The sequence below is a fragment of the Muntiacus reevesi genome, chromosome X, assembly GCF_963930625.1.
Source record: "Muntiacus reevesi chromosome X, mMunRee1.1, whole genome shotgun sequence".
Taxonomy (NCBI): domain Eukaryota; kingdom Metazoa; phylum Chordata; class Mammalia; order Artiodactyla; family Cervidae; genus Muntiacus; species Muntiacus reevesi.
In genome coordinates, this window is record NC_089271.1 from 89,941,375 (window position 1) to 89,954,264 (window position 12,890).

At 36.7% G+C, this 12,890-nt stretch overlaps 1 pseudogene; it reads right to left on the reverse strand.

Moving 5' to 3' along the window:
- Positions 1-4,514: 4,514 nt before the first annotated feature.
- Positions 4,515-4,972, reverse strand: LOC136154567 (large ribosomal subunit protein P2 pseudogene; annotated as a pseudogene).
- Positions 4,973-12,890: the final 7,918 nt, after the last annotated feature.

The following is a 12,890-nucleotide window of genomic DNA, read 5'->3' on the forward strand; positions in this document are numbered from 1 at the left end:
GTTTGACACAATTGAGTGACTGAGTACAAGCATATTCTAGTAATTGCAGTTCAGACTATTGACTCGACTCCCACTCACTTGCCAACCCTTTGCATCTGACTTTGCCCCCTTCCTTCCACATCCCTTTTAAAAATCTTTTTTTTTTTAAAATGATTTCCAACGGTCTTCTGTTCCATAGGGTTCATCCCAATTCATTTCTCTGAAACATTTGCAACGTGACTACCCCATTCTTTTTTTCCCACAAATTTCCCAACTTCTTTATTTTGAAAAATTTTGAACCCACAAAAAGTTGAAAGAATACTACAATAGGCAACCATATATCCTTCACTTAGCTTCACCAGTTAACATTTCATCACATTTCCTCCATTCCTTGGACCTCACCCTCTCTCCCTCACCTCCCCTTTCTCCCTCCCTCCTCCCTTCTCTCTCCTCAGACTTCATAATACTCTAAATACTTTGGCATACATTTCTTAAGTTGCAGATACCACAACACTTTTTCATCATGCATCTCTTAAGGATAAGATTATCCTGCTACAACAATCTTCTTAATACCTGAATGCACCTTGGTTCTTCTACCTCTGATCACACCTTTGTAGATGTGTAATACAGAGTGCAGGAGAGCACGAAGACTCTAGCCCTGGTTCTGCCACAAACTAAGTAGCTCTGTGTTTTGAAAGAAAAAGGAATTTCAGGAATTCCCAGGCAGTTAAATGGTTAGTTCTGTGTGCTCTCAGTACCGAGGGCCCAGGTTCAATCCCATAAGCCAAGTAGTGCAGCCAAAAAAATAAAATCCCTTAATTATAAAAGTAATATATGCTCATTGTAGAAAACAGGGAAAATACAAAGTTAAAATAAACTTAAAATAGAAAAGATACAGTATTCTATTTTTTAATTTAAAATTGAAACTATTATAAAATTTTCATAAAATCTTTTTATTGACTATATATTATTCTACTGGGGTTTCCCTGGTGGCTCAAACAATAAAGAATGCAGGAGACCCGGATTCAATCCCTGGGTCAGGAAGATCCCCTGGATAAGGGAATGGCTACCCACTCCAATATTCTTGCCTGGAGAATTGCATGGACAGAATAGCCTGGCAGGCTACAGACTATGGGGTTGCAAAGAGCTGGACACTACTGAGTGACTAACACACTTTGCACTGAATATATACAATACTACACTGAATATATTTATTCTACTGGATATCCCTGGTAGCTCAGCTGGTAAAGAATCCTCTTGCAATGCAGGAGATCCCAGTTCTGTTCTTGTAGGGAAGATCCCCTGGAGAAGGGTTAGGCTACCCGCTCCAGTATTCTTGGGTTTCCCTGATGTCTCAGATGGTAAAGAATCTGCCTGCAATGTGGGAGACCTGAATTCAATCCTTGAGTTTGGGAAGATCCCTTGGAGGAGGTCATGGCCACCAACTCCAGTATTCTTGTCTGGAGAATCCCCATGGACAGAAGAGCCTGGCCGGCTAAAGTCTATGGGGTCGCAAAGAGTCGAACATGACTGAGTTACTAAGCAAGCAAGCAAATAGTCTTGAAGAAAAAGATAACACTTCCATTTTTAAATGACCAAAGGACTTAAAACAAGCGATTAATAAAGGAATGTAAACAGCCAAAGGTCCATGAAAATGTGTTCAACTTAATTAATAATCAAAAATAATTTTAGATTAAAATAAGATACCATTTTCAGCTACCAAACTAGCAAAGGTGTTTTAACAAAAAATAATATCCAGAGTTGGGAAAAGATAAGGGAGACTAGATACTCCATAAATGCTATTGATAAGAGTAAAAATAAGTATTTATTTTTTGATAAATTTAGCAGTATATAACACTAAAACTAAAAAATATACATTCATTCACTTTAGTGAGTAAATACACTTGTAAGAATTTATTCTAACAAGATATTTGGACAATTGCATCACAGTGTATGCACAAAGATACTCATAGTAAGGGGATTTATCAGAGATTGTTTCTAATTTAATACTAAATAGAAAATAATATGAAATTAGCTCAGTAAATTGTGATGGAGCCATACAGCAGATTACTAAGCAGCCATTAAATATATCATTGTAACTACAGTTAATAGAATTCTGAAGAAATAATAAGATTATGTGAACACTTTGATATTCTATGTTAGACATTTCTATATTGTTTTTTTCAATGAACATTCATTACTTCTATAACTGACAGGAAATAAAGATTTTAAATATTGTAGAAATACATTAGCAAGAAATATATTAACAATGAATTTATAATTGAATAAAGTCACTATAGAAAGCATATATTGTTTGATGCTATTTTAAAATTTTTATTTCTTTTTGGTTGCATTGTCTTTGTTGCTGCACTTGTGCTTTCTCTCGTTGCAATGAGTGGGGGCTTCCCTAGTTGCAGTGCCTGGGCTTCTGATTGTGGCACATGGGCTCCAGAACATGTGATCTTCAGTAGTCGTGGCATTCAGGCTCAGTAGTTGCTGTGCATGGGTTCTAGAACACTGGTCCAGTAGTTTCAGCACATTGGCCCAGTTGCCCAGCAGTATGTGGAATACTCCTGAAGCAGAGATTGAACCCACATCCCCTGCACTGGCAGGTGAACTTCCAACCACTAGACCACCAGGGAAGTCCATATGATAACATTTTTAGTAGCTGTAATGAGATATAATTTATATGGCATAAAATTCACCCATTTAAAGTATAAAACTCCATGTTTTTTATATATTTACAGAGTTGTGTAATCATCACCATAATCTAATTTTGGTATATTTTTTTCATTAGTAATTTATTCCTTTTATGACTAAATAATATTTCATTGCAAGGATATACCACATTTTGTTTATTCATTGGACATTTGGCTTCTTTCCATTTTCTGGATATTATAAATAATGCTGCTATAAATAGTCATGTGCAAGGTTTGTGTAGACATGTTTTCATTTCTCTTGAGTAGCTAAGTAGCAGTGGAATTGCTAGATCATGTGGTTAAATATGTTTAACTTTTTGAGACTCTATCAAATCATTTTTCATAAAGGTTGTGTCAATTTACTTACATATCAATAATATATGAGATCTTTATGATTTATTTTCTTCTACTAACTTTGGGTGGGGGTTTGTTCGTTTTCTAGTTGCTCTAAGTGTAAGGTTAAATTATTTATTGGATGTTTTTCTATTTTCTTGAGGTGTACTCATATTGCTATAAGCTTCCCTCTTAGAACTGCTTTTGCTGCATCCCATAGGTTTTGGGTCATGGTGTTTTCATTGTCATTTTGTTTCTAGGTATTTTTAAGTTTCCTTTTTGATGTCTTCAGTGACCTGTTGGTTATTTAGAAGAGCATTGTTTAGCCTCCATGTGTTTGTGTTTTTTATGGCTTTTTTTTCCCCTATAGTTGATATCTACTCTTAAAGCATTGTGGTCAGAAAAGATGCTTGATAAGATTTCAATTTTCTTGAATTTGCCAAGACTTCGACTTATGACCCACTATATTACAAAGCTACAGTACTCAATGCTGTATACTGGCAGAAAAACAGAAATATAGACCAATGGAACAAGATAGAAAGCCTAGAGATAAACCCACACACCTATGAGTACCTAATCTTTGAGAAAGGAGGCAAGAATATACAAGAGCAAAGACAGCATCTTCAGTAAGTGGTGCCAGGAAAATTGGACAGCTACACATAAAAGAATTAAACCAGAACAGTTCTTAACACCATACAAAAAAATAGACTCAAAATGGATTAAAGACGTAAATGTAAGGCTGCATACTATAAAACTCTTAGAGAAAGAGGCAGAACACTCTTGAAAGCTACTATATGACACAGCAATCCCAATACTGGGCATATGCCCTAAGAAAACCATAATTCAAAAAGGCTCATGTACCCCAATGTTCATAGCAGCACTATGTATAATAGCTAGGACATAGAAACAACCTAGATGTCCATCAACAGATGAATGGATAAAGAAGTTGTGCTACATATATACAATGGAAAATTACTTATCCATAAAAAAGAACACATTTGAGTCAGTCCTAGTGAGGTGGATGAAATTAGAGCCTATTGTACAGTGTAAAGTAAGTCAGAAAGGGAAAAACAAATATCCTATACTAACACATATATATGGAAAATAGAAAGATGGTACTGATGAACCTAATTACTGGGCAGCAATGGAGAGGCAGACATAGAGAACAGACTTGTGGACACAGTGAGGGAAAGAGAGGGTGGGACATACTGAGAGTAACTTGGAAACATATAAATTACCATATGTAAAGTAGCCAGTGGAAATTTGCTGCATGACACAAGAAGCTCAAATCATGTGCTCTGTGACAATCTAAAGAGGTAGGATGGGGTGGGACATGGGAGGGAGGCTTCAGAGGGAGAGGACATATGTATACCTATGGCTGATTCATGTTATTGTATGGCAAAAACCAACACAATATTGTAAAGCAATTATCCACCAATTAAAATTTAAAAAAAATAATGTATGAGAGTTCCAACTTCTCCACATCCTCACCAATACTTGTTGCTATCCTTTTTTTTTTTTTTTACATAAAAAGGGTTTTATTTGCAGGGAAGCGGGACTGTAGTCAAACAAGCCAAAGTCCATGTCGTCATCTGACTCCTCCGACTCTTCCTTCTTCTCCTCCTTCTTCTCCTCTGCTGCAGCTGGAGCAGAACCCACAGCAGGTGCTGCGGATCCTGGGGCAGCAGAGACGGCCACAGCCCCGCCCGCGGGCACACTGGCCAACTTGTCGATACCCTGGGCAATGACGTCCTCAATGTTCTTTCCGTTGAGCTCACTGATGACCTTGTTGAGTCGGTCATCGTCTGCCTCGATGCCCACGCTGTCCACGATCTTTTTGATGTCCTTGGCGCTGGGGGAGGAATTGCCCCCGAAGGCGGCCAACAAGTAGGAGGCAACGTAACGCATCTCAGCAGTGGCAGAGCAGCCTCGCGCGTGCGGCCTCGACGGCGTCAGGGACGGAAAGCTATCTTTTTTATTATTATACCTAATAACCATTCTACTGACTATGAATTGACATCACTTTATAGTTTTGATTTGCATTATGCCTAATGATGTTGAGCATCTTTTCTTGTCCTTGTTAGCCATTCATAGATCTTTTCTGGGGAAATGTTTATTCAAAATCTTTCCACATTTAAAAAAAAAGTTTTTTTGTTTTTTTTTTTAACATTGAGTTTTAAGAGTTCTCTGTTCTGGATCCCAGTTCCTGGTCATATACAGTTGACCACTGAACAACATGAATTTGAATTGCGTGGGTCCTCTTATATGTAGATTTTTTTTCAATGGTAAATACTATAGTTCTACACAATCTGCAGTTGGTCAAATCCATGGATGTGGAATCACAGATATTGAGGAACTGCATAAACAGAGAACCAACTATGTTATACATGGAATTTTGACTACATAGAGGATGGGTGACCCTAACCCTCACTTTATTCAAGGGTCAACTGCCCATGGCTTTGCAAGTGTTTTCTTCCAGTCTGTGGGTTGTCTTTTTCTTTCATGGCTGGTGCTCTTGATATGGTATCTAAGAAAAACACTGACTAATCTGAGGTCATGAAGATTTCTTCCTATGTCTTCTTGTAAGAGTTTTATATTCTTAGTCTTTATTACATTTATGTCTATGATCCATTATGAGTTAATTTTTGTGTGGGAGATAATGTAAACAATCCTAATTCATTCTTTTGTGTGTGGATAGCCAGTCATCTCAGCACTATTTGTTGAAAAGACTATTCATTGAGTGGACCCAGTGAATTGTCACTGCTTCTTTGTCGAAGTCAATTAATTACAAATATTATGGCATATTTTTGGACTCTCAATTCTATTTAATTGATATATATATATATATATATATCCTATATCAGTACAACATTAGGTTATTATTTTTAATCATATATACATATGAAGAGAAAAATAAGCAAAAAATAAATACATCAAATTATTTAAAATAAAACATTCTATAGTATTGCTTATCATATGCATTTAAATATTTTCCTCTTGTTGGGCATTTTAAGTTGCTTTCACATTTCATTTATTATAATTAATGCAAAAAATAATCTATTTCAAATTATTTCTTTAGAGTAGATTCTATCAGTGGACTTACTGAATCAAAAGTAAGAATATTTTTAAGATAGATGATAGATAGATATGAAAAAAGTAAGGAGGAAAGGAAGAAGGAAGGAAGGAAAAGAGGAAGGAAATATAGATTTTGAAATTACTTTACATAAAACTTGTATTGATTTAATTTACATTCCCAACAAGACTCATTATTTAGAGCAAGTCACTTATCTCGTGCATCAGGTTTCTCATTTGTCAAATAAGGTTAACAAAGCAAGCCCTCCTCTGTTTATAAGGATACTGCAAGCATGAAATGAAATCCTTGATATATCAGAGCTTTAACAAGTTTTAAAAGTGCTACAGTATTATTTCCATTTATTTTGTCCAATTATACTCAATGAGAATTGACCTGCTTTCTGTAGAGAACTATGAGAGACATAGAAATAAAGGAAAAAGAAATTTAAAAAGTAAAGAAATATCTATTTTGGAAATATGAGACTGTAAGCTGCTTGGAGGCAGAAACCGTATCAGGAAGAGGATATTAAAAAATTATAGTATAAGAGAATGTGATAGATGCTATAATAAATGTTATAAAAATCCTTTTCATTCACAGGAGATGAGGAGGTTAATTTTAGAAGGGGGAAATGGAAAAGACTTCTCAGAAGAGGTAGTATGTGAGCTAGGAATAGAAATAGGATTATTATGTTGGGTTTTCCTGCCCCACTGAGAAGGCAACATTTCTGCAGAGAAGTCTATTCTACATCTGACTCTGTTTATCATTTGTATAGTAAAAGTTATTTATTACACTTGTTTTATTGTAATAAGGAAACAATTGTTGTTGTTCAGTCACTAAATCATGTCCGATTCTTTGCAACCCCATGGACTGCAGCAGGCCTGGCTTCTCTGTCCTCTGCTATCTGCTGGAATTTGCTCAAGTTCATGTCCACTGAGTCAGTGATGCTATCTAACCATCTCATCCTCTGTCGCCCTTCTCTTCCTGCCTTCAATCTTTCCCAGCTTCAAGGTCTTTCCCAATGAGTTGGCTCTTTGCATCAAGTGGCCAAAGCATTGGAGCTTCAGCTGAAAGGAAACAATATAAAAAGGTACAAGTAAAATTTTACAATTTTTTAAAGTTACTATCAATATGATTTGTTTTCCTTATTCTTTTTTCCTCATAATTTTATTCACCTAACTAGAAAGTTAGGCTTACCATATCAGACCTCTAGTTGTTAAACATGTTAGTGGTCAAATAGAATACAGAAGTTTGGATGTGCCTTCCCCCACAAATCTACTCTAGCCTTTAATACAATTGAAAGGGTCCATTTGTATGATTTGACTTCATCCATCATAAGAGGAACTGTCAAAATTATTGACTCTGATTGATCAGGTAAGTTCTCATTTTAACAAATAACTCTTCAACAAATGCTAAAGGATCTTCTCTAGACAGGAAATGCAGAAAGGTTGTATAAACGTGAACCCAAAACAACAAAGTAAATGACAACGGGACCACACCTATCAATAATTACCTTAAATGTAAATGGGTTGAATGCCCCAACCAAAAGACAAAGATTGGCTGAATGGATACAAAAACAAGACCCCTATATATGCTGTCTACAAGAGACCCACCTCAAAACAAGGGACACATACAGACTGAAAGTGAAGGGCTGGAAAAAAATATTTCACGCAAACGGAGACCAAAAGAAAGCAGGAGTCGCAATACTCATATCAGATAAAATAGACTTCCAAATAAAGGATGTGAAAAGAGACAAAGAAGGACACTACATAATGATCAAAGGATCAATCCAAGAAGAAGATATAACAATTATAAATATATATGCACCCAACATAGGAGCACCGCAATATGTACGGCAAACACTAACGAGTATGAAAGAGGAAATTAATAGTAACACAATAATAGTGGGAGACTTTAATACCCCACTCACAACCATGGATAGATCAACTAAACAGAAAATCAACAAGGAAACGCAAACCTTAAATGATACAATGGACCAGCTAGACCTAATTGATATCTATAGGACATTTCACCCCAAAACAATCAACTTCACCTTTTTCTCAAGTGCACATGGAACCTTCTCCAGAATAGATCACATCCTGGGCCATAAATCTGGTCTTGGAAAATTCAAAAAAATTGACATCATTCCAGTCATCTTTTCTGACCACAGTGCAGTAAGATTAGATCTCAATTACAGGAAAAAAATTGTTAAAAATTCCAACATATGGAGGCTAAATAACACGCTCCTGAATAACCAACAAATCATAGAAGAAATCAAAAAAGAAATCAAAGTATGTATAGAAATAAATGAAAATGAAAACACAACAACCCAAAACCTATGGGACACTGTAAAAGCAGTGCTAAGGGGAAGGTTCATAGCATTACAGGCACACATCAAGAAACAAGAAAAAAGCCAAATAAATAACCTAACTCTACACCTAAAGCAATTAGAGAAGGAAGAAATGAAGAACCCCAGGGTTAGCAGAAGGAAAGAAATCTTAAAAATTAGGGCAGAAATAAATGCGAAAGAAACTAAAGAGACCATAGCAAAAATCAACAAAGCTAAAAGCTGGTTTTTTGAAAAAATAAACAAAATTGACAAACCATTAGCAAGACTCATTAAGAAACAAAGAGAGAAGAACCAAATTAACAAAATAAGAAATGAAAAGGGTGAGATCACAACAGACAACACTGAAATCCAAAGGATCATAAGAGACTACTACCAGCAGCTCTATGCCAATAAAATGGACAACTTGGATGAAATGGACAAATTCTTAGAAAAGTATAACTTTCCAAAACTGAACCAGGAAGAAATAGAAGATCTTAACAGAGTCATCACAAGCAAGGAAATCGAAACTGTAATCAGAAATCTTCCAGCAAACAAAAGCCCAGGACCAGATGGCTTCACAGCTGAATTCTACCAAAAATTTAGAGAAGAGCTAACACCTATCTTACTCAAACTCTTCCAGAAAATTGCAGAAGAAGGTAAACTTCCAAACTCATTCTATGAGGCCACCATCACCCTAATTCCAAAACCAGACAAAGATGCCACAAAAAAAGAAAACTACAGGCCAATATCACTGATGAACATAGATGCAAAAATCCTTAACAAAATTCTAGCAAACAGAATCCAACAACATATTAAAAAAATCATACACCAAGACCAAGTGGGCTTTATCCCAGGAATGCAAGGATTCTTTAATATCCGCAAATCAATCAACGTAATACACCACATTAACAAATTGAAAGATAAAAACCATATGATTATCTCAATAGATGCAGAGAAAGCCTTTGACAAAATTCAACACTCATTTATGATTAAAACTCTCCAGAAAGCAGGAATAGAAGGAACATACCTCAACATAATAAAAGCTATATATGACAAACCCACAGCAAGCATCACCCTCAATGGTGAAAAATTGAAAGCATTTCCTCTGAAATCAGGAACAAGACAAGGATGCCCACTCTCACCACTACTATTCAACATAGTGTTGGAAGTTTTGGCCACAGCAATCAGAGCAGAAAAAGACATAAAAGGAATCCAGATAGGAAAAGAAGAAGTGAAACTCTCGCTGTTTGCAGATGATATGATCCTCTACATAGAAAACCCTAAAGACTCTTCCAGAAAATTACCAGAGCTAATCAATGAATATAGTAAAGTTGCAGGATATAAAATTAACACACAGAAATCCCTTGCATTCCTATACACTAACAATGAAAAAACAGAAAGAGGAATTAAGGAAACAATACCATTCACCATTGCAACAAAAAGAATAAAATACTTAGGAGTATATCTACCTAAAGAAACAAAAGACCTCTACATAGAAAACTATAAAACACTGATGAAAGAAATCAAAGAGGACACAAACAGATGGAGAAACATACCGTGCTCATGGATTGGAAGAATCAATATTGTCAAAATGGCTATTCTACCCAAAGCAATCTATAGATTCAATGCAATCCCTATCAAGTTACCAACGGTATTTTTCACAGAACTAGAACAAATAATTTCACAATTTGTATGGAAATACAAAAAACCTCGAATAGCCAAAGTAATCTTGAGAAAGAAGAATGGAACTGGAGGAATCAACCTGCCTGACTTCAGACTCTACTACAAAGCCACAGTCATCAAGACAGTATGGTACTGGCACAAAGACAGAAATATAGATCAATGGAATAGAATAGAAAGCCCAGAGATAAATCCACGAACCTATGGACACCTCATCTTTGACAAAGGAGGCAAGGATATACAATGGAAAAAAGACAATCTCTTTAACAAGTGGTGCTGGGAAAACTGGTCAACCACTTGTAAAAGAATGAAACTAGAACACTTTCTAACACCATACACAAAAATAAACTCAAAATGGATTAAAGATCTAAATGTAAGACCAGAAACTATAAAACTCCTAGAGGAGAACATAGGCAAAACACTCTCCGACATAAATCACAGCAAGATCTTCTATGACCCACCTCCCAGAATATTGGAAATAAAAGCAAAAATAAACAAATGGGACCTAATGAAAATTAAAAGCTTTTGCACAACAAAGGAAACTATAAGTAAGGTGAAAAGACAGCCCTCAGATTGGGAGAAAATAATAACAAATGAGGAAACAGACAAAGGATTAATCTCAAAAATATACAAGCAACTCCTGAAGCTCAATTCCAGAAAAATAAACGACCCAATCAAAAAATGGGCCAAAGAACTAAACAGACATTTCTCCAAAGAAGACATACAGATGGCTAACAAACACATGAAAAGATGCTCAACATCACTCATCATCAGAGAAATGCAAATGTCTCTGCTTTTTAATATGCTGTTTAGGTTGGTCATAACTTTTCTTCCAAGGAGCAAGCGTCTTTTAATTTCATGGCTGCAATCACCACCTGCAGTGATTTTGGAGCTCCCAAAAAAATACCAAATGGATGTTTCTCCTAGAAATCTTGATTTCAGCTTGTGAGTCATCCAGCCAGGCCTTTCACATGATGTGCTCTACATACAAGTTAAATAAGCAGGGTGACAATATACAGCCTTGATGTACTCTTTTCCCAATTTTGAACCAGCCCATTGTTCCATGTCTGGTTCTAACTGTTGTTTCTTGACCTGCCTACAAGTTTCTCAGGAGGCAGGTAAGGTGATCTGGTATTCCCATCTCTGATAATTTCCCACAGTTTGTTGTGATCCACATAGTCCAAGGCTTTAGCATAGTCAGTGAAGCAGAAACAGATGTTTTTCTGAAATTCCTTTGCTTTCTCTATGATCCAATGTATGTTGGCCTTTTGATCTCTGATTCCTCTGCCTTTTCTAAATCCAGATTGCTTGGTCACATCCATAACTCTAGGGTGAACTCCCTCTCAGCAAAGGAGTGAAGAGGAGGTGACTGAAACTTCCAGGATAATAAACAATATTCCCCTATAAAGTAAAAGTTGAACAGGTTAATGCACAGCCAATTATGAATAACTCAGTTTCCCTAAGCTCAGGGTTCCTTAGCTGTGATGCAAACCCACCGTGTGCACAGCTTTCACTAAGCCCCCTCTTCATCATCTTGAGGGAAGAGGAGTAGGTGTGGCAAGGGTGCCTGATTTGAACATAAAGCTCATGTTGACTGCTGTGTAATAAGTAATGAAGTCCTCTGTTTCTGACCCAGGGTTTTTATATCTTCTGGCAATATCTTTGAAACTGGCATGCAAATAAGTCTCAGGACCTTCATAATTCTTGACATTTGTATAGCCTGATATAACTACCTTGCAGTGCTTTCTTGAGTGTCTTTTCTTTTCAATCAACCAAGCCCATTTTGCAATGTTTCTAGGTAGGACATAGTCAGTTCAGTTCAAGTTAAAGCGTTTGGTCAGTCTGGTTCACTGATATCCGAAGTTTTCTTTCTTGTATATTATTAAGGCCTACAACACTGACTTCTTTTGGTTTAAAAATATTTCTACAACTAGTACACTAAAGAATAAATCAGTTTTAAAGTCATTGATTTATGCCTATGGTAAAATAATCCTAATTAAATAAAGATGGAATTTATTGGATGTACAGAGAGGTTCTTATTATCCAAGTATTCATTATCTGTGTCTACACCGTAATTTCCTGCAGGGAGCAAAAATTTCCATAACACAAAAAATATTCATCAATAAACTAGTGCTAGTGCTAAGTCACTTCAGTTGTGTCTGACTCTTTGCAACGCTATGGACTATAGCCCACCCGGCACCACTGTCCATGGAATCCCACAGGAAAGAATACTGGAGTGGATTGCCATTTCCTTCTCCAGGGGATCTTCCTGACCCAGAGATGGAATCCATGTCTCTTCAGTTCAGTTCAGTCACTCAGTCATACCCAACTCTTTGCGACCCCATGGACTGTACAGTCTGTGGAATTCTCTAGGACAGAATACTGGAGTAGGTGGCCTTTCCCTTCTCCAGGAGATCTTCGCAACCCAGGGATTGAACCCAGTTCTCCCAAATTGCAAGTAGATTCTTTACCAACTGAGCCACAAGAGAAGTCCAAGAATACTGGAGTGGGTAGACTTTCCCTTCTCCAGCGGATCTTCCCAACCCAGGAATTGAACCGGGGTCTCCTGCATTGCAGGCAGATTCTTTACCAACTGAGCCAAAAGGGAAGATGATAGGCACATGTGGCAAAAGTTACAACTATGGCCCATAAAGGACTCAGTTCAGATGGTAAAGAATCTGCCTGCAAATGCAGGAGACCCAGGTTCAGTCCCTGGGTTGGGGAGATCCCCTGGAGAAGGAAATGGTTACCCATTCCAGTATTCTTGCCTGGAGAATTCCATGGACAGAGAGTATAGTCC